The sequence below is a fragment of the Somniosus microcephalus genome, unplaced genomic scaffold (assembly GCF_052327205.1).
Source record: "Somniosus microcephalus isolate GS21.2 unplaced genomic scaffold, FLI_Smic_1.0 scaffold119, whole genome shotgun sequence".
NCBI classification, from domain to species: domain Eukaryota; kingdom Metazoa; phylum Chordata; class Chondrichthyes; order Squaliformes; family Somniosidae; genus Somniosus; species Somniosus microcephalus.
In genome coordinates, this window is record NW_028225306.1 from 129,197 (window position 1) to 151,226 (window position 22,030).

A 22,030-nucleotide genomic window follows, 5' to 3' on the forward strand; every position below is an offset into this window, starting at 1 on the left:
TCGTGTAACAGAACCTCCCCTTCTTTCCCCTGCAGTCCAAGCTGACGATGATTCGAAAGGAGCAGCGTCGAACCGGTGGCGGACCTGCACAAGTGGCTCTCACGGATCTGGAGGAGAGTGTGCACCAGATACTTGGAGGACGTCTGTCTGGTCCTGCGACCACTGCATCTGCTGACCCCATTTCCGACAGCGAGGGTAAGACTCTCACCTTTTCCACCTGTTGCCTTCCACTTGGTCCCCCCGCCAGCATGCATCCTCAGTGTGCAGCCATGTCAGAGCCTTGCCGCAATCTGGCATGCCTTTCAGCAAAGCTGTCCTTTTGCTAAAGCCACTCTTCCACCTCCCACTTTCAGATGAAGGAGCACCAACTCGGGCTCAACGCGCTGAAGCTGCCAGTGCCAGTGCCACCGGAGGCGAGGACCAGGAAGAATCCGGACCAGCCATTGCAGAATCCGGGGAGCTGAGACATCTGCAGACTGGGGATAGTAGTCCCCTGGAGGGGAGGGGGGGTGGCTCTGAGGATGAACCAGTTGCCGGACCAAGCGGCATGCAGCAACGCACGGGGGTAGGCAAGTTCGGCCACCGTCTCCCTGCAGGGCAAGGCAGGTCGTCATGACTGCTGCACAGAGTGCAGAAGAGGTCCGTCGCCTGGCTGAGATGAGCAAACAGGCCCGGGTCAGACACACGGAGCTGATGGCTGCAGTGGAGAAGATGCCTGAGTCAATAGATTCATTGGCTAGGAGTATGTTGGGCTTCGGGGCAACAATGGAGAGGACTCTGCAGGGCTTTGGGGCAACAATGGAGAGGACTCTCCAGGTGTTCGGGGAAACAATGGACAGGTCTATCCAGGGCTTCGGGGCCACAATGGACAGGACTATCCAGGGCTTCGGGGCCACAATGGACAGGACTATCCAGGGCTTTGGCCCAACAATGGAGAGGACTGTCCACGGCTTTGAGTCGGCAATGGAAAGGACTGTTCAGGGCTTCGGACAATCCCTGGAAAGGTCTGTGCAGGGCTTGTCCGAGGCAGTGGAGCGGTCAGCATCTGCCTTGTCCAAAGCCATGGGAAGAACTGTCCAGGCCTTCTCCGAAGCACTGGCACCTGGCACACAGGTCCTCACTGTTGCCACGCAGTCACTTGCTGGGCTCCTCCACAGCCAGATTGACGCAACGCGATCTCTCACTGCAGCCACCCTCTCTGCATCAGATAGGATCACCCCGGGCCCTTCCACTCCCGTACAAGGCCAGGAATCAGTGGAGCATGCGATTGTGGCGGATGAGCCGAGCCACTCCCCTCAGATAGCCAGTGTGTCGTCCGACCATGGTGCAGGTGTCCTCTCTCGGCAGGAGACCATTGCACATGCCAGTGCTGGGATGCCTGCATTGCAGCTGCCACCACCTGCAGGCCACACTGCTTCCAGCCATGGTCACAGTAAGCATCCTGTGCCCGCACCCTCCAAGCCCAGAGGTCGGCCAGGCCATCCCTCAGGGGCTTCTGCGCTTCCAGACAGTCAGCAAGCGTCCCCCAGCCTTGAGCCCGCCACTGGGGTCCAATTACGTAGGAGCAGCAGGGAGGGAAGGGGCCGGGCGCGAAAGAGAAGTCATTCTCCCTCAAGGGGCCAGTTGTAGAGGGAGGTGCTGAGACGTTTGTTTGTCCAAATTCAAGGACACCCTCACCTGCTGTTATATTTGCAGAAGGTTTGTTGAGTTTTGCGGCTTTGCCGAACAGTTCACAGTTATTTTGAAAGTTATGGTTTCTGCTCACATTACGTTGTTTAGCTGTAATGAAAGACTTTTGTGTCAATAAACAGAAGTTTCAATGTTGCATGGTGCATGTGACTACTTTCAGTGATGCTGGCATTCAGAGGCCCTCAAACATCCAAAGTGCGCATGAGTTAAGACTCTCATCATTCCGCCACAGGGGTGTCGACACGAGTCCAGAGGAGCCTCTGACGTATGGACCTTCCACTTTCAGCAGCCCTTCCATCTTCCTCCTCCTCCGCCTGCTCTTCCTCCTCCTCCGCCTGCTTGTGCAGGGTCCGAGGGAAGGTAATGAATTGACGCGTTCGCCTATAAAGGGCATCTGTCACTTGCCGGATGCAACAGCGGACTGTAGCCTGAGCGAAAAGTCGCATTGTCCCCAATGGCTGACTGAAAGGATCCGCTGGCATAAAAATGGAGGCCATCAGTCAGTGTAACCATCACGGACAGAGAGGTTCTGCAGCGTTCACGCGGCTGCAGATCCTGACCAAGCAGGTGGCACAGATCAGTAACAATGTCCCTCCAGATTTGGAGCCTTCGCAAACACTGCTCCTCCGACATGTCAAGGCTCATCACCTGCTGCCTAAAGACCCTCGCAGCATCCCGTCGGATTGGCTGACCTCCATTGCCCCTCCTCATTCTGGCCAATCCCGGCCTTCTCTCCCGCCGTCTCTCTGCCCCTTCACAGTGTTGGGCGGTGAGGCCGTTGCCCTCCAAACAAGCTCCCATTCCGATGCCAGCTGGTCAAAAGGCTTTTAGGTGTAGTGCTGCAAGTGCTTCGGACAGGGTTGAAGGTCCCAAGTACTGTAAAGCTAAATTCCCAGAACTCCGCTCCACATTAGCTCGCCAACTCTCTCTAGCAGCGATCGCAATGAGCAGGCCAAGTGGCAGAAGATTCTGCACGAGAGCTGTCCCCTTTAAATAGCACCGCCCTACTCCGAGAAGGGCCTGTTAGCCCTCCCTCGAACTGTCACTAATAGCGCTGGGCGCTAAGGCTCCGGGCGCCACCCAATATGCGCTCAGGCGCTCCCAAAAGGCATTGCACACTGAAATGACGTCACGAGCTGCTTGCGCTCGCGGGCGCGCGCAAACACTTAGCGCAGGTGCTAAATGTATAGTCAATATCTGAGTTGGCGCTATCCTCATAGCGTTCACCCCAACATAGGGATTCACCCCAATTCTAGGTCTCTTTAGGCGCTCAGCGCCGGCGTTACCAACCCAATTTCTAGGCCTCAATGTTTTCAAGGGGAGACTGGATAGGCACTTGAGGGAAATAAATTTTCAGGGCTACGGGGATAGAGCGGGGGGAGTGGGACTGACTGGATTGCTCTACAGAGAGCCGGCACGGACTCGATGGGCCGAATGGCCTCCTTCTGTGCCATTATGACTATGACTAGAACAGTGCGAACTCGCTGGTGTCTCAGCAGGTTGGAGAACTGAGTGAATCCCTTCCCACACACGGAGCAGGTGAACGGCCTCTCCCCAGTGTGAACTCGCTGGTGTATCAGCAGATTCCCGGAGCTTTTAAAGCTCTTCCCACAGTCAGAACATTTAAATAGTCTCTCATCAATGTGAACTCGCTGGTGTTCGAGCAGATTCGAGGACTGAGTGAATCCCTTCCCACATACGGAGCAGGTGAATGGCCTCTCCCCAGCGTGAACTCGCTGGTGTATCTTCAGCACCCCGGACCTTTTAAAGCTCTTCCCACAGACAGAACATGTAAATGGTCTCTCATCAGTGTGAACTCGCTGGTGTACCTTCAGTTCCGCGGAGCTTTTAAAGCTCTTCCCACAGTCAGAACATTTTAATGGTCTCTCATCAGTGTGAACTCGCTGGTGTAACTTCAGTTCCGTGGAGCTTTTAAAGCTCTTCCCACAGACAGAACATGTAAATGGTCTCTCATCAGTATGAACTCGCTGGTGTACCTTCAGATCCCCAGAGGTTTTAAAGCTCTTCCCACAGTCAGAACATTTAAATAGTCTCTCATCAGTGTGAACTCGCTGGTGTCTCAGTAGGTGGGATAACTGAGTGAATCCCTTCCCACACACGGAGCAGGTGAATGGCCTCTTTCCTGCTCTCTCCAGCTGGTGTCCCTTCAGCTCCTGGGACCTTTTAAAGCTTTTCCCAGAGTCGGAATGTTTCACCGGCCTCGCCCCAGTGTGAACTCGCTGGTGTCTCAGCAGGTTGGAGAACTGAGTGAATCTCTTCCCACACACGGAGCAGGTGAACTGCCTCTCCCCAGTGTGAACTCGCTGGTGTATCAGCAGATTCCCAGAGCTTTTAAAGCTCTTCCCACAGTCAGAACATTTAAATAGTCTCTCATCAATGTGAACTCGCTGGTGTTCGAGCAGAGTCGAGGACTGTGTGAATCCCTTCCCACACACGGAACAGGTGAATTGCCTCTCCCCAGTGTGAACACGCTGGTGTATCTTCAGCACCCCGGATCTTTTAAAGCTCTTCCCACAGACAGAACACTTGGAAAGCAGTGACAGGATCGGACAAAGTCAACATGGATTTACAAAAGGTAAATCATGCTTGACTAATCTACTGGAATTTTTTGAGGATGTAACTGGTAAAATAGATAAGGGAGAACCAGTGGATGTGGTGTATTTGGACTTTCAGAAGGCTTTCGATAAGGTCCCACACAAGAGATTAGCGTGCAAAATTAAAGCACATGGGATTGGGGGCAAGGTATTGACTTGGATAGAGAACTGGTTGGCGAACAGAAAGCAAAGAGTTGGAATAAATGGGTCCTTTTCCGAGTGGCAGGCAGTGACTAGTGGGGTACCGCAAGGATCGGTCCTAGGACCCCAGCTGTTCACAATATATATTAATGATCTGGACGAGGGAATTGGATGTAATATCTCCAAATTTGCAGACGACACAAAGCTGGGCGGGAGGGTAAGCTGCGAGGAGGATGTCGGGAAACTCCAGTACGATTTGGACAGGTTGGGTGATTGGGCAGAAACATGGCAAATGCACTATAATGTGGATAAATGTGAGGTTTTCCACTTTGGTGGCAAAAACAGGAAGGCAGATTATTATTTGAATGGCAATAGATTGGGCGAAGGGGAAGTGCAGAGACCTGGGTGTCCTTGTGCACCAGTTGCTGAAGGTAAGCATGCAGGTGGTTAAGAAGGCAAATGGTATGTTGGCCTTCGTAGCAAGAGGGTTCGAGTACAGGAACAAGGATGTCTTGCTACAGTTGTACAGGGCCTTGGTGAAACCGCACCTTGAGTATTGTGTGCAGTTTTGGTCACCTTACCTGAGGAAGGACGTTCTTGCCATGGAGGGAGTGCAGCGAAGATTCACCAGGCTGATACCTGGGATGGCAGGAATGACGTATGAGGAGAGATTGTGTCGATTGGGCTTATACTCACTGGAGTTTAGAAGATTGAGAGGGGATCTCATCAAAACCTATAAAATTCTGTCAGGTCTGGACAGACTAGATGCAGGAAGGATGTTTCTGATGGCCGGGGAGTCCAGAACCAGGGGTCATAGTCTAAGGATAAGGGGTAAGCCATTTGGGACTGAAATGAGGAGGAATTTCTTCACCCAGAGAGTGGTGAACCTGTGGAATTCTCTGCCACAGAGGGCGGTGGAGGCCAGTTCATTAAATATATTCAAGAAAGAGTTGGATATATTTCTTGAGGCTAAAGGGATCAAGGGATATGGGGAAAAGGCAGGGACAGGGTACTGAATTCGGATGATCAGCCATGATCACATTGAATAGTGGAGCAGGCTCAAAGGGCCGAATGGCCTACTCCTGCTCCTATCTTCTATGTTTCTATGTGAACGGTCTCTCCCCAGTGTGAACTCGCTGGTGTTCAAGCAGATTTGATGACTGAGTGAATCCCTTCCCACACACGGAGCAGGTGAATGGCCTCTCCCCAGTGTGAACTCGTCGGTGTATCTTCAGCACCCCAGACCTTTTAAAGCTCTTCCCACAGACAGAACATGTAAATGGTCTCTCATCAGTGTGAACTCGCTGGTGTACCTTCAGTTCCGTGGAGCTTTTAAAGCTCTTCCCACAAACAGAACATGTCAATGGTGTCTCATCAATATGAACTTGCTGGTGTACCTTCAGATCCCCAGAGGTTTTAAAGCTCTTCCCACAGTCAGAACATTTAAATAGTCTCTCATCAATGTGAACTCGCTGGTGTTCGAGCAGAGTCGAGGACTGTGTGAATCCCTTCCCACACACGGAACAGGTGAACGGTTTCTCCCCAGTGTGAACTCGCTGGTGTTCGAGCAGATTCGAGGACTGAGTGAATCCCTTCCCACACATGGAGCAGGTGAATGACCTCTCCCCAGTGTGAACTCGCTGGTGTATCTTCAGCACCCCGGACCTTTTAAAGCTCTTCCCACAGACAGAACATGTAAATGGTCTCTCATCAGTGTGAACTCGCTGGTGTACCTTCAGTTCCGCGGAGCTTTTAAAGCTCTTCCCACAGACAGAACATGTAAATGGTCTCTCATCAGTGTGAACTCGCTGATGTACCTTCAGATCCTCAGAGCTTTTTAAGCTCTTCCCACAGACAGAACATGTAAATGGTCTCTCATCAGTGTGAACTCACTGGTGTCTCAGTAGGTGGGATAACTGAGTGAATCCCTTCCCACACACGGAGCAGGTGAATGGCCTCTTTCTTGCTCTCTCCAGCTGGTGTCCCTTCAGCTCCTGGGACCTTTAAAGCTTTTCCCACAGTCGGAATGTTTCACCGGCCTCTCCCCAGTGTGAACTCGCTGGTGTGCCAGCAGATTAGAGGACCGAGTGAATCTCTTCCCACACACGGAACAGGTGAACAGAATCTCTCCTGCTCTCTCCAGGTGGTGTCTCTTCTGATCCTGGGACCTTTTAAATCTCTTCCCACAGTCAGAACATTTAATGTGAACAAGTTGGTGTCTCAGGAGGGTGGCAGAATGAGAGAACCGCTTCAAAAACACGGAGCAGGTCAACGGTCTCGCATCGGTGTGGACAAGCTGGTGTCTCAGCAGCACGGAGGGTGCAATTAATCCCTGCCCACACACGGAGCGGGTTAAAGGTCTCTCCCTAGTGTGAACTTGCTGGTGTATCATTGGAGCGGATGGCTGAGTGAATCCCTTCCCAGACACGGGGCCCGGGTTTCTCCCCACTTCAGGTATTTGTAGATTTTGAAGCTCTTTCAGAACATTTAAAAGGTCTCTCATCAGTGTGAACTCGCGGGTGTGCCAGCAGATTGGAGGAGCAACTGAATCAGGTCCTGATGAATCGAGCGACTGTGTCAGATCTTGACGTGATGTTTGGTTTGAGCTTCCTGCCTGTAAAAGCTCCACTTCTAAAACCCTGTAAAAGGAGTGTAGAAAGGGTAAGGGGGGAAGCATGAATTTTTTTTGGCTTATTTTGCCTCAAAGAACAGGGTAGAGCCGGTCCCACTGGTGTCTAGCTGTGCCCACAATAACCAGCGGGCCAGAAACAGCCCAATCCACCTCACTGACTTGGCCCTGAAGTCAAATCAAGTCTCATCAAATGACATCCTTTGTGACTGTGACAAAGGTAAACTATCCCTCCTCGTCCTTCCTGACTTGTCTGCAGCCTTTGACACGGTTGACCACTCCATCCTTCTCCCAACGCCTCTCCACCATTGTCCAGCTGGGTGGGACTGCACTCGCCTGGTTCCATTCTTATCTATCTAATCGTAGCCACAGAATCACCTGCAACGGCTTCTCTTCCCACTCCCGCATCGTTACCTCTGGTGTCCCCCAAGGATCTATCCTTGGGCCCCTCCTATTTCTCATCTAAATGCTGCCCCTTGGTGACATCATCTGAAAACACAGCGTCAGTTTCCACATGTACGCTGACGACACCCAGCTCTACCTCACCACCACTTCTCTCGACCCCTCCACGATCTCTAATCCGGTTCTGGGTGAGCAGGAATGTTCTCCAATTAAATATTGGGAAGACCGAAGCCATTGTTTTCAGCCCCTGCCACAAACTCCATTCCCTAGCCACTGACTCCATCCCTCTCCCTAACATCTCTCTGAGGCTGAACCACACTGTTCACAACCTTGGTGTCGTATTTGACCCTGAAATGAGCTTCCAAACACATACCTGCAGCATAACAAAGACCGCCTATTTCCACCTCGGTAACATGGCCTGTCTCCACCCCTGCCTCAGCTCATCCACTGCTGAAACCCTCACCCGGGCCTTTGTTACCTCGAGATTCGACTATTCCAATGCACTCCTGGCTGGCGTCCCACATTCTACCCTATGTAAACTTGTGGTGATCCAAAACTACCCGTGCCGTAACTCAATGCCAAGTCCCATTCACCCATCACCCCTGTGCTCGCTGACCTACATTGGCTCCCGGTTAAGCAATGATTTGATTTCAAAATTCTCATCCTTGTTTTCAAATCCCTCCATGGCCTCGCCCCTCCCTATCTTAGTTATTCCCTTCAGCCTCACAACCACCCGCCCCCCGCGATAGAATAACAGAAAAATTACGGCACAGAAGGAGGCCATTCAGCCCATCTTGGCCGTGCCGGCCGATTAAGTGCTATCCACACTAATCCCACTTTCCAGCACTTGGTCCGTAGCCTTGTAGGTTACGGCACTTCAAGTGCATATCCAAGTACTTTTAAAATGTGATGAGAGTTTCTGCCTCTACCACCCTGTCAGGCAGTGAGTTCCAGACCCCCACCACCCACTGGGTGAAAACATTTCTCCTCAACTCCCCTCTAAACCTCCGACCAATTACTTTAAATCTATGCCCCCTGGTTGTGGACCTCTCTGCCAAGGGAAATAGGTCCTTCCTATCTAGGCCCCTCATACTTTTCTACACCTCAATCAGGTCTCCCCTCAGCCTCCTCGGTTCCAAAGAAAACAACCTCCTCCCCCCCGCCCCGAGACATCTGTGTTCCTCCAATTCTGCCCTCTTGAGCATCCCTGATTATAATCGCTCAACCATCAGTGGCCGTGTCTTCTGTTGCCTCGGCCCTAAGCTCTGGAATTCCCTCCCTGAACCTCTCCGCCTCGCTATCCTCTTTTAAGACATAGAAACATAGAAGATAGGAGCAGGAGTAGGCCATTCGGCCCCTCGAGCCTGCTCTGCCATTCAATGAGATCATGGCTGATCATCCAAACTCAGCACCCTGTGTGGTAAACCACTTTTATCGTTCACTATCGTTACACTATGGTTATCACTGTTTATATCATTACGCTATGGTTATCACTGTTTACACTGTTGTATCACTACACAAGGTCACCTCTTGCCACGCTGTTATACCTGGGCTGACCACAGCTGACTCCGTCCATGGCTCCGCCTGCTTGCCCAGGTATAAAGGTGGTCGACTGGCTGGTATTCCTCCTTGTTGGACCCGATCACCCACGAGGGTGGGCTCTGTTATTTAGCCAATAAAAACCTATAGTTACTATCTTAACTCATCGCTTTTCATTGGATGAATTGATAGGTATATCAATTTTATTGGCTAAATTTTGAAATGAGTGGATCAGAGCAGCCAAACGACCAGCCAAATGGCCAGCTACAACAGCCACAGCAGCCGGCCTGGCTGCGAGCCCTCCGACCGCTGTACCTGGATCTAAACCCACAGGCAGCGAACTCAGCCCTCGACTTCAAACACTGGCTGAGCTGTTTCGAATCCTACCTGGGAGAATCCAGCGTGCCTCCGGGATCCAAACTAAGAGTTCTGACCGCCCAAGTGAGCCCTAAAGTATTTGCATTCATCCAGGACCTTACTACATACGAGGACGCCCTCAACCTGCTGAAAGAGCAGTACCAGAGCCCGGTAAATTCTATGTATGCCAGACATCTCCTAAGATCCCGCTCGCAACAGCCAGGAGAGTCTGTAGATGAATTTTTACGGGCGCTACAAACACTTGGCAGGGACTGTGACTTTAAAGCTGTAACGGCTGCAGAAAATACTGAAGGGAATATCCGCAATGCCTTCGTGAAAGGCCTTCGGTCCGACTACTCACGGCAAAGACTGCTCGAATCAAAGGACCTCGACCTGAATACAACTGCAGCCCTCGCTCGCTCTCTGGAGGTGGCCCATCGGGACCTCAAGGCGTACTCCAGGTACTGTGCTGCGCGACCCTGGGACTCGGGCCCGACCCCGGCTGCAATACCCCTCGCACCGCCGCCTCTGGGACCTACCTCAGCATCGGCGTCCCAGAACCGATTGGGACCGCCACCCCCGGTACCGGCTGCGACATCGGAGCCCCGCGATCGGGCCGCCGGCTGCTTCTTCTGTGGCCAGGCGAAACACCCGAGGACGCGCTGCCCTGCAAGAAATGCGACTTGCTCCGATTGCCACAAGAAAGGCCACTTCGCGAAGGCCTGCAGGGGGAGAGCCACAGACGCCAGCAGTGCCTCATGCGAGTTGTGGGGGCGGCCATCTTTCATCAAGGCCACAGATGCCAGTATCCCCTCGTGTGAGTCGTGGGGGCAGCCATCTTTGATCAAGGCCACCGATGCCAGCAGTGCCTCATGTGAGTTGTGGGGGCGGCCATCTTCTCCGCCATTTTATTCAATGTCGTGGGCGCCGCCATTTTGTCCACCACACTCGACCGCCACCTTGTCTCCAGACCCGACCACCGCCTCACCCGCAGACTACAGCAGCTCGCTCAGCCATACACTAGCCTCCGTCACACTGGACCAAGCTCGCCCGCATCACCTGTCCAAGTCCATGATGGACATCAAAGTAAACGGCCACGCCACGACCTGCCTGTTCGACAGCGGAAGCACGGAGAGTTTCATCCATCCAGACATGGTGAGCCACTACTCCCTCACTGTCCGGCCAACGCGCAACCGGATCTCGATGGCGTCGAGGTCCCATTCTACAGACATCAGCGGCTACTGTGTTGTGACCCTGTCGGTTAGGGGCACGGAGTATAAAAATTTTAAACTCCTCGTCCTGCCCCAGCTGTGCGCTGCCATCCTACTAGGGCTGGACTTCCAATCCCACCTTCAAAGTGTCACTTTGGCATACGGTGGACCCCTCCCCCACTCACAGTCGACAACCAGCAGCCTTTAAACTGCCCACCGCGTACCACCTGCGGCCTATCCACCCTCAAGGTCCTGCCCCCTCCCTGTTTGCTAACCTCACCCGCGACTGTAAACCCGTCGCCACCAAGAGCAGGCGGTACAGCGCCGGGGACAGAGCTTTTATTAGCTCTGAGGTGCAGCGTCTCCTGAAGGAGGGCATCATCGAGAGGAGCAACAGCCCCTGGTGTGCCCAGGTCATAGTCGTTAAGACCGGCAATAAAAACCGCCTGGTCATCGACTACAGCCAAACCATAAACCGGTACACCCAGCTGGACGCATACCCCCTTCCCCGCATATCTGATATGGTCAATCAGATTGCACAGTACCGGGTATTCTCCACCATCGACCTTAAGTCGACCTATCACCAACTCCCTATCCGCCCTGAGGACCGCCAGTATACCGCCTTCGAGGCGAATGGCCGCCTCTACCACTTCCTTAGGGTTCCCTTCGGCGTCACCAACGGGGTTTTGGTCTTCCAAAAGGAGATGGACCGGATGGTTGACCAGAACGGGCTGCAGGCCACGTTCCCTTATCTAGATAACGTCACCATCTGCGGCCGCGACCGGCAGGACCACAATGTTAATCTGGAGAAATTCCTCCGTACGGCCGAACGGCTGAACCTCACTTACAATAAGGAGAAATGTGTGTTTAACACCTCGTGTCTTGCCATCCTCGGCTGCGTAGTAGAGAACGGAGTCATCGGCCCCGACCCCGAAAGAATGCGCCCCCTCATGGAGCTTCCCCTCCCCCACTGTCCAAAGGCGCTGAAGAGAACCCTGGGGCTCTTCGCCTACTATGCCCAATGGGTGCCGAATTATGCGGACAAAGCCAGACCCCTCATGAAGTCCACCTCCTTCCCCCTGATGGCAGAAGCGTGCACAGCCTTCTCCCTCATAAAGGGAGACATTGCTAAGGCCACAATGCACGCGGTGGATGAGTCTATCCCTTTCCAAGTGGAGAGCGATGCATCCGACTTCGCCCTAGCTGCAACCCTTAACCAGGCGGGGTGACCTGTGGCCTTCTTCTCAAGGACCCTCCAGGGCCCTGAGATCTGACACTCTTCGGTCGAGAAGGAGGCCCAGGCAATCGTGGAGGCAGTATGATGCTGGAGGCATTACCTGGCAAGCAAACGATTTACCCTCCTCACCGACCAGCGTTCGGTCGCTTTTATGTTTAATAACAAGCTGAGGGGCAAAATCAAGAACGACAAGATCTTGAGGTGGAGAATCGAGCTCTCCACCTATGATTATGATATCTTGTACCGGCCTGGTAAACTGAACGAACCCCCAGATGCCCTATCACGAAGTACATGCGCCAACGTGCAAATTGATAGACTGCAGACCCTCCACAATGACCTCTGCCACCCCGGGGTCACCAGACTTTACCACTTCATTAAGGCCCGCAACCTGCCCTACTCCATCGAGGAGGTCAGGACCATGACCAGGAACTGCCAAACCTGTGCCGAATGCAAACCGCATTTCTTTAGGCCAGACAGAGCAAGCCTGATCAAGGCCACCCGCCCCTTCGAGCGCTTGAGCATCGATTTTAAGGGGCCCCTTCCCGTCCTCTGACCGTAATGTGTACTTCCTCAACATCATTGATGAGTACTCCCGTTTCCCCTTTGCCTTCCCCTGCCCAGACATGACCAGTACCACGGTCATCAAATGCCTGAACGACCTCTTCGCCTTGTTCGGGTTCCCGAACTATATACATAGCGACCGGGGCTCATCCTTCATGAGCGAGGAACTTCGCCAGTTCCTACTAGCGAGAGGTATTGCTGCAAGCAGGACCACCAGCTACAACCCCCGAGGGAACGGCCAGGTGGAAAGAGAGAACGCGACTGTCTGGAAGGCCGTTCTCTTCGCCTTAAAGTCTAAGGGCCTGCCAACCTCTCGCTGGCAGGAAGTCCTCCCGGCAGCGCTGCATTCCATCCGGTCACTGCTTTGCACGGCCATTAACGCCACCCCCCATGAACGAATGTTTGTTTTCCCCAGGAAGTCGACTACGGGAACCTCGCTACCAACATGGCTGACTTCTCGGGGGCCAGTCTTGCTGCGAAAGCACGTGAGGGCCCATAAAATGGACCCCCTGGTCGAGAGGGTGGACCTCCTGCACGCCAACCCCCAGTACGCCTATGTGGCATACCCAGACGGGCGGGAGGACACAGTCTCCTTACGAGACCTTGCACCCTCGGGCACCCCTGAGACACCACCATTACCCCCCACCACCCCCCCAAATCCAGCTCAGGTAGACGGCATGCCGGAACCCCACGAGCCTTCGCCGACCACGCAGACACCAGCATTAACATCGGATACTGCATCACCGCCGCCGCTGCTGCGCCGATCAGAAAGACTTACGAGGCCTCCGGACAGACTGACATACCCGAACTGGTAGTACACTTCACCCCGCCGGACTCAAATCTAAACAAGGGGTGAATGTGGTAAACCACTTTTATCGTTCACTATCGTTACACTATGGTTATCACTGTTTATATCGTTACACTATGGTTATCACTGTTTACACTGTTGTATCACTACACAAGGTCACCTCTTGTCACGCTGTTATACCTGGGCTGACCACAGCTGACTCCGCCCATGGCTCCGCCTGCTTGCCCAGGTATAAAGGTGGTTGACTGGCTGGTATTCCTCCTTGTTGGACCTGATCACCCACGAGGGTGGGCTCTGTTATTTAGCCAATAAAAACCTATAGTTACTATCTTAACTCGTCGCTTTTCATTGGATGAATTGATAGGTATATCACCCTGTCCCTGCCTTCTCCCCATATCCCTTGATCCTTTTAGCCTTAAGAAATATATCTAACTCCTTCTTGAATATATTTAATAAATTGGCCTCCACTGCCTTCTGTGGTAGAGAATTCCACAGGTTCACCACTCTCTGGGTGAAGAAATTCCTCCTCATCTCTGTCCTAAATGGCTTACCCCTTATCCTTAGACTGTGACTCCTGGTTCTGGACTCCCCCGCCATCGGGAACATCCTTCCTGCATCTAGTCTGTCTAGTCCTGTTAGAATTTTATAAGTTTCAATGAGATCCCCTCTCATTCTTCTGAATGCAAGAGAATACAGGCCTAGTTTACTCAATCTCTTCCCATACGACAGTCCCGCCATCCCAGGAATCAATCTTGTGAACCTTCATTGCACTCCCTCTATGGCAAGTATATCCTTCCTTAGGTAAGGAGACCAAAATTGTACACAGTACTCCAGGTGTGGTCTCACCAAGGCCCTATATAATTGGAGTAAGACTTCTTTACTCCTGTACTTATATATTTCTTAAGGCTAAAGGGATATGGGGAGGAGGCAGGGACCAGGTACTGAATTTGGATGATCAGCCGTGATCTCATTGAATGGGGGAACAGGCTCGAGGGGCCCAATGGCCTACTCCTGCTCCTATCTTCTATGTTTCTATGTATTCAATCTTTCCTTGTAGCTGAAATTCTCTAGTCCTGGCAACATCCTCGAAAATCTCCCGTCTCGAGCAGTCACATCTTTCCTGCAATGGGGACGACCAGAACTGCACGCAGCACACTAGCCGGTGGCCTAACTGGTGTTTTTGTACAGTTCAAGCAGAACCTCCCTGCTCTTACATGATACAGAAAGAGGCACTGCCCCTTTAAATACCTGGGGGGCACCCATTCCCCTTTAAATGGCCAAGCAATGTTTTTTGTTGAAAAGGGGCCGCAGTCCCCTTTGACTCACCCCCCACCCTCTCACCCACCACAAATACTCACAAGAGAGAGAGAGAGGAGGAAGAATGCTGGTCTTTGTCCCTTTATATGGGGTTTTGATCGAGCAAACAAGGAGAAGCTGTTGTCACTGGCAGGAGGGTTGGTAACAAGAGGACACAGATTTCAGGCCATTGGCAAAAGAATCTAGAGAGGAAATGAGGAGACTTTTTTTTACACAGCGAATTGTGATGATCTGGAATGCACTGCCTGAATGGGAGGTGGAAGCAGATTCAATAGTAACTTTCAAAAGGGAATTGGATATATACTAAAAGCAGAAATTTGCACGGCTGTGGGGAAAGAGCAGGGCAGTGAGACTAATTGCATCGCTCTTTCAGAGAGCCGGCACCAGCACGATGGGCCAAAAGGCATCCTACATAAGAACATAAGAAGTAGGAGCAGGAGTAGGCCACACGGCCCCTCGGGCCTGCTCCGCCACTCAATAGGATCATGGCTGATCTGAACCTAGAATCACGTCCACTTCCCTGCCTTCTCCCCATAACCCCTTATTCCCTTATCAGCTAGGAAATTGTCTATCTCAGTTTTAAATTCATTTAATGTCGCAGCTTCCACAACTCTCTGAGGTAGCAAATTCCATAGATTCACCACCCTCTGAGTGAAGAAGTTTCTCCTCATCTCAGTTTTGAAAGGGCAGCCCCTTATTCTAAGATTATGCCCCCTAGTTCTAGTCTCACCCATCAGTGGAAACATCCTCACCGCATCCACCCGATCAAGCCCCCTCACAATCTTATATGTTTTGATAAGATCGCCTCTCATTCTTCTGAATTCCAATGAGTAGAGGCCCAACCTACTCAACCTTGCCTCATAAGTCAACCCACTCATCTTCAGAATCAACCGAGTGAACCTTCTCTGAACTGCCTCGAGAGCAAGTATATCTTTTATTAAATATGGAAACCAAAACTGTACGCAGTATTCCAGGTGTGGCCTCACCAGTACCCTGTATAACTAAAGCAAGACTTCCCTGCTTTTATACTCCATCCCCCTTGCAATAAAAGCCAAGATTCCATTGGTCTTCCTGATCACCTGCTGTACCTGCATACTAACCTTCTGTGTTTCATGCACCAGGACCCCCAGATCTCTTTGTACTGCAGCACTTTGCAGTTTCTCTCCATTTAGATAATAACTTGCTCTTTGATTTTTCTGCCAAAGTGCATAACCTCACACTTTCTAACATTATATTCCATCTGCCAAATTTTTGCCCACTCACCCAGTCTGTATGTCCTTTTGCAGGTTTTTTATGTCCTCCTCACTCACTGCTTTCCCTCCTATCTTTGTATCGTCGGCAAACTTGGATACATTGCACTCGGTCCCTTCCTCCAAATTGTTAATATAGATTGTAAAGAGTTGGGGTCCCAGCACCGACCCCTGCGGAACACCACTAGTTACTGATTGCCAACCCGAGAATGAACCATTTATCCCAACTCTCTGTTTTCTGTTAGATAGCCAATCTTCCACCCATGCCAGTATATTGCCCCCAATCCCGTGATTTTTTATCTTGTGCAGTAATCTTTTGTGTGGCAGCTTGTCTAATGCCTTTTGGAAGTCCACATATACCACATCCACTGGTTCCCCTTTATCCACCCTGTTTGTTATGTCCTCAAAGAATTCGAGCAAATTTGTCAAACATGGATTCCCCTTCGTAAAACCATGCTGACTCTGTCCGATTAAAGTATGATTATCCAAATATCCTGTTACTGCTTCCTTAATAATGGACTCCAACATTTTACCAACCACAGATGTTAGGCTAACTGGTCTATAGTTTCCAGCCTATTGTCTACCTCCCTTTTTAAATAAGGGCATTACATTAGCAGTTTTCCAATCTGCTAGGACCTTTCCTGAATCCAGGGAGTTTTGGAAAATTACCACCAATGCCTCCACAATCCCTACCGCTACTTCTCTCATGACCCTATAATGTAAGCCTTTAGGTCCAGGGGATTTATCCGCCTTTAGTCCCATTATCTTACCGAGTACCATCTCCTTAGTGATTTTAATCGTGTTTAGCTTCTCCCCCCCCCTATAGCCCCCTGTTTGTCCAGTGTTGGGATATTTTTAGTGTTCTCTACTGTAAAGACTGATACAGAATATTTGTTCAGCGTTTCTGCCATCTCCATGTTCCCCACTACTAATTTCCCGGTCTCGTCCTCTAAGGGACCAACATTCACTTTAGCCACCCTTTTTCTTTTTATATAACTGTAGAAACTCTTGCTACTGTTTTTATATTTTTTGCTAGTTTGCTTTCATAATCTATCTTCCCTTTCTTAATTAATCTTTTAGTTATTCTTTGCTGGCTTTTAAATGCTTCCCAATCTTCTATCCTCCCACTAGATTTGGCTACTTTATATGCCCTTGTTTTCAGTCGGATACTATCCTTTATTACTTTACTTAGCCACGGATGGCTGTCTTTTCTTTCACAGCAACAATTCACAAAACATTGGCAATATAACTTGGAGCAGAGACGGTTAAGTGGCGCTGTGATCGAGGTGCTCAAAATTATATGGGGTTTTGATCGAGCAAACAAGGAGGAGCTGTTGTCACTGGCAGGAGGGTCGGTAACGAGAGGACACAGATTTCAGATCATTGGCAAAAGAATCTAGAGAGGAAATGAGGAGACTTTTTTTTACACAGCGAATTGTGATGATCTGGAATGCACTGCCTGAATGGGAGGTGGAAGCAGATTCAATAGTAACTTTCAAAAGGGAATTGGATATATACTAAAAGCAGAAATTTGCAGGGCTGTGGGGAAAGAGCAGGGCAGTGGGACTAATTGCATCGCTCTTTCAGAGAGCCGGCACCAGCACGATGGGCCAAAATGCATCCCACTGTGCTCTATGATTCTATAACATCAGCTTCTCTCTGCTCACTAGTACTGAGAGAACAGGGAATGATCTTTAAATCCAGCCCAGTTATTGGGGGCTCTTAACATTAACAAGCCCCAGTTGCCTGAATTAACATGGTTCAGTCCTGGATGTGATTAAAGGCATCGGAAACAGTGGAATTGACCCACCGCAGTCACACTGTGGACACTCTGGTGTGTCAGCGGGTGGGATACACCAGGGAATCCCTTTCCACACACTGAGGTTGACTCCAATGATCGGGAGTCCCAGGGTTTCAGATACCAGATAATCAAGCTCACAAAAACACAAATGTCTCTCCAGGCTTTATTAAGAGCGCCGCATAACACAGATCGGGTGATAATTCTCTCAATCTGGAGAATAGAAGTACAGTGGATTCGCGCGCGATCTTCTCGAGTCTGTTCCAACTGACAACGGATTAAGTGGCCTGTTCTTATACACAAGCTTGGTTACCGCTCAGGAAATGGGATTGTTTGGACCCGTCTGTTGACCGCCTGCTGAACTCCTGCTAATTCAGGGAATTTAGTCCATCTGTGACCAGACTATAACCACAAGCCCGTCTGGTTATCACACCTATATGGTCCATGAGGTTATCAGATTCACACCCAGACGTTGTGCCTTCACTTGTCTGGCACTTCATCCCATAACACGGGTACAGGGGCTCAGTAATGTTTCATTCAGCAGAAAAAGACAACGTACAACAACATACTGGTCAGCTTAGCAGATTCTCATCATTTTTATGTGGGTATAAATATTAAAGCCACTAATAAATCCAGGAGGGAATTCAGAAGAAAATTTTTACCCAGAGAATGGTGAGAATGGGGAACTCGCTACCACAGGGAGTGGTTGAGGTGAACAGCACAGATGGATTTATGGGGAAGCCACACAAGGGAGAAAGGAATGGGAGGAGATGTTGATTGGGTTAATTGAAGTAAGGTGGGTGTGGGGCATAAACACTGGCATGGACCAGTTGGGCCGAATGGCCTGTTTCTGTGCTGTACATTTTATGTAACACCATCTAAGGATAAGGGGTAAGCCATTTAGGACTGAAATGAGGAGGAATTTCTTCACCCAGAGAGTGGTGAACCTATGGAATTCTTTACCACAGAAGGCAGTAGAGGCCAATTCATTAAATATATTCAAGAAGGAGTTAGATATATTTCTTAAGGCTAAAGGGATCAAGGGATATGGGGAGAAAGCAGGGACAGGGATGATCAACCATGATCTCATTGAATGGCGGAGCAGTCTCAAGGGGCCGAATGGCCTACTCCTGCTCCTATCTTCTATGTTTCTATGAACAGTGAAACAAAGGGAATCATCATCACAACAATCTTAAAGATTAAACAGCAGTACAAGAATTTATAAAACATTCATCCATTCCATGTTCATGTCACCCCAGTTGTCTTCAGGGCCCTGCGCTACAGAACAGTGTGAACTCGCTGGTGTGTCAGCAGATTCGAGGACCAAGTGAATCCCTTCCCACACACACAGCAGGTGAATGGTCTCTCCCTAGTGTGAACTCGCTGGTGTCCGTTCAGATTCCTGGAGCTTTTAAAGCTCATCCCACAGACAGAACATGTAAATGGTCTCTGATCGGAGTGAACTCGCTGGTGTTGCTTCAGATCTTCAGAGGTTTTGAAGCTCATCCCACAGACAGAACATTTAAATAGTCTCTCATCAGTGTGATATCGCTGGTGTTTCAGTAGGTGGGATGACTGAGTGAATCCCTTCCCACACACGGAGCAGGTGCATGGCCTCGCCCCAGTGTGAACTTGCTGGTGTCTCACCAGGCTTGATGACCAAGTGAATCCCTTCCCACACACGGAGCAGGTGAATGACCACTCCCCGGTGTGAACTCGCTGGTGTGTCAGAAGGTGGAATGACCGAGTGAATCCCTTCCCACACACGGAGCAGGTGAATGGTCTCTCCCCAGTGTGAACTCGCTGGTGTCCGCTCAGATTCCTGGAGCTTTTAAAGCTCATCCCACAGGCAGAACATGTAAATGGCCTCTGAACAGAGTGAACTTGCTGGTGTTCCTTCAGAGCCTCAGAGGTTTTAAAGCTCTTCCCACAGTCGGAACAGTTAAATGGCCTTTCATCAGTGTGAACTCGCTGGTGTCCACTCAGATTCCTGGAGCTTTTAAAGCTCATCCCACAGACAGAACATGTAAACGGTCTCTCATCAGTGTGAACTTGCTGGTGTATCAGTAGGTGGGATGACCGAGCGAATCCCTTCCCACACATGGAGCAGGTGAATGGCCTCTTTCCTGCTCTCTCCAGCTGGTGTCCCTTCAGCTTCTGGGACATTTGAAAGCTTTTCCCACAGTCGGACTGTTTCACCGGCCTCTCCCCAGTGTGAACTCGCTGGTGTGCCAGCAGATTCGAGGACTGAGTGAATCTCTTCCCACACACGGAGCAGGTGAACAGAATCTCTCCTGCTCTCTCCAGCTGGTGTCTCTTCAGGTCCTGGGGCCTTTTAAATCTCTTTCCACAGTCAGAACATTTAATCGGTCTCTCTTCACTGTGAACAAGCTGGTGTCTCAGGAGGGTGGCAGAATGAGAGAATCGCTTCAAAAACATGGAGCAGGTCAACGGTCTCACATCGGTGTGGACAAGCTGGTGTCTCAGCAGCACGGAGGGTGCAATTGATCCCTTCCCACACGGAGTGGTTTAAAGGTCTCTCCCTAGTGTGAATTTGCTGGTGTATCATCGGAGCGGATGACTGAGTGAATCCCTTCCACACACGGGGCCGGTGAATGGGCTCTCCCCAGTGTGTAGCCACTGGTGTCTCTTTGGGTACTTGTAGATTTTGAAGCTCTTCCCACACTCGGAACATTTAAAAGGTCTCTCATCAGTGTGAACTCTCTGGTGTGCCAGCAGATTGGAGGAGCGATTGAATCAGGTCCTGATGAATCGAGTGACTCTGTCTGTTCTTGATGTGATGTTTGGTCTGAGCTTCCTGTCTGTAAATGCTCCACTTCTAAAACCCTGTAAAAGGAGTGTAGATAAAATTGAATACAGAAAAGTGGGAGCTGAGACATTTTGCTCGGATGAGGAGAGAAAATACCTGCTAAATGGTACAATTTTAAAGGGGGTGCTACAAGGGAGCTTGTGCTCAATTCTTTAAAGGTGGCAGGACAGGTTAACAAAGCAGTTAATAAAGCTCATGGGATCCTGGGCTTTATAAATAGAGGCAGAGAGTACAAAAGCCAGGAAGTTATGCTAAACCTTTATAAAACACGAGTTCAGCCCCAGGGCAATATTGTGTCCAATTCTGGGCAGCACACTTTAGGAAGGATGTGAAGGCTTTGGAGAGGGTGCAGAGATATTTACTAGAATGGTTCCAGGGATGAGGGATGACAGTTCCGTGGATAGACTGGAGAAGCTGGGGTTGTTCTCCTGAGAGCAGAGAAGGCCAAGATGAGATTTGATAGGCGGTAAAACTCATGAAGCGTTTAAATAGTAAATAAAGAGAAACTGTTTCCAATGGCGGAAGGTCCAATCACAAGAGGGCTCGGATTGAAGGTGATTGGTCAAAGAACCAGAGGCGACGGGAGGAAAACTTTTCTTCTGCAACGGGTGGTTCGGATTTGGAATGCACTGCCTGATAGGGCAGTCAACACAGATTCAACAGTAACACAAAAAGTTAGCATGCAGGTACAGCAAGTAACTAGGGAGGCTAATGGAATGTTGGCCTTTATTGCAAGGGGGATGGAGTATAACAGTAGGGAAGTCTTGCTACAACTGTACAGGGCACTGGTGAGATCGCACCTGGAGTACTGCACACAGTTGTGGTCTCCATATTTAAGGAAGGATATACTTGGATTGGAGGCAGTTCAGAGAAGGTTCACTAGGTTGATTCCTGGGATGAAGGGGTTGACGTATGAGGAAACGTTGAGCAGGTTGGGCCTATACTCATTGGAGTTTAGAAGAATGGAGGTGATCTGATTGAAACATATAAGATTCTGAGGGGGATTTATCCGGTGGCCCACACTGCGCCTGCACAGGACACACACCGGCCATGCTGTGATCGCTGCTCTCTCCTTCCATGTGCAGAAGCTGATGATATTCAGGTCCCGATGAATAGAGCGACTCTGTCAGATCATGGTCTGAGCTCCCTGTCTGTAAATGCTTCACTTCTAAAACCGTGTAAAAGGAGTGTAGAAAGGGGTAAGAGGGAGAATGTTGCCTCATGTCCCCCTTTCCCAGCCCAGGGGCAGTGAAGCTGATTTTCAGGCCCCAGCTGCTGCACAGGTTGGTTGAAAGTATCAACAGTAATGGCGGCTGCAATCCCCACAAGCCCCCGCGCTCCAGAAAGCGCTCCGGTCTCCGCGCTGAGTTGTGACTGACCCCGCGCATGCGCCCCATGGCCGCGCCCTTTCCTGCTCCACAGACACCCTGGGCCCCTGTCAATCATCCTCCCCCGTGCCTGCGTGCTGGGCCCCTGAGCTCCAGGCTGCCGCGCGGGGCTTTCTTTGTAAAGTCGGTGTTGGTGAAGAGCCGCAATCAGTGAGGGAAACATAGAAACATGGAAGATAGGAGCAGGAGTAGGCCATTCGGCCCCTCGAGCCTGCTCCGCCATTTAATGAGATCATGGCTGATCATCCAAATTCAGTA

General features: G+C 50.6%; 1 pseudogene; it reads right to left on the minus strand.

The window, feature by feature from the left end:
• The window catches only part of LOC147082731 (uncharacterized), a 33,887-nt pseudogene extending 12,106 nt beyond the window's left edge, over window positions 1–21,781 (minus strand).
• Window positions 21,782–22,030: the final 249 nt, after the last annotated feature.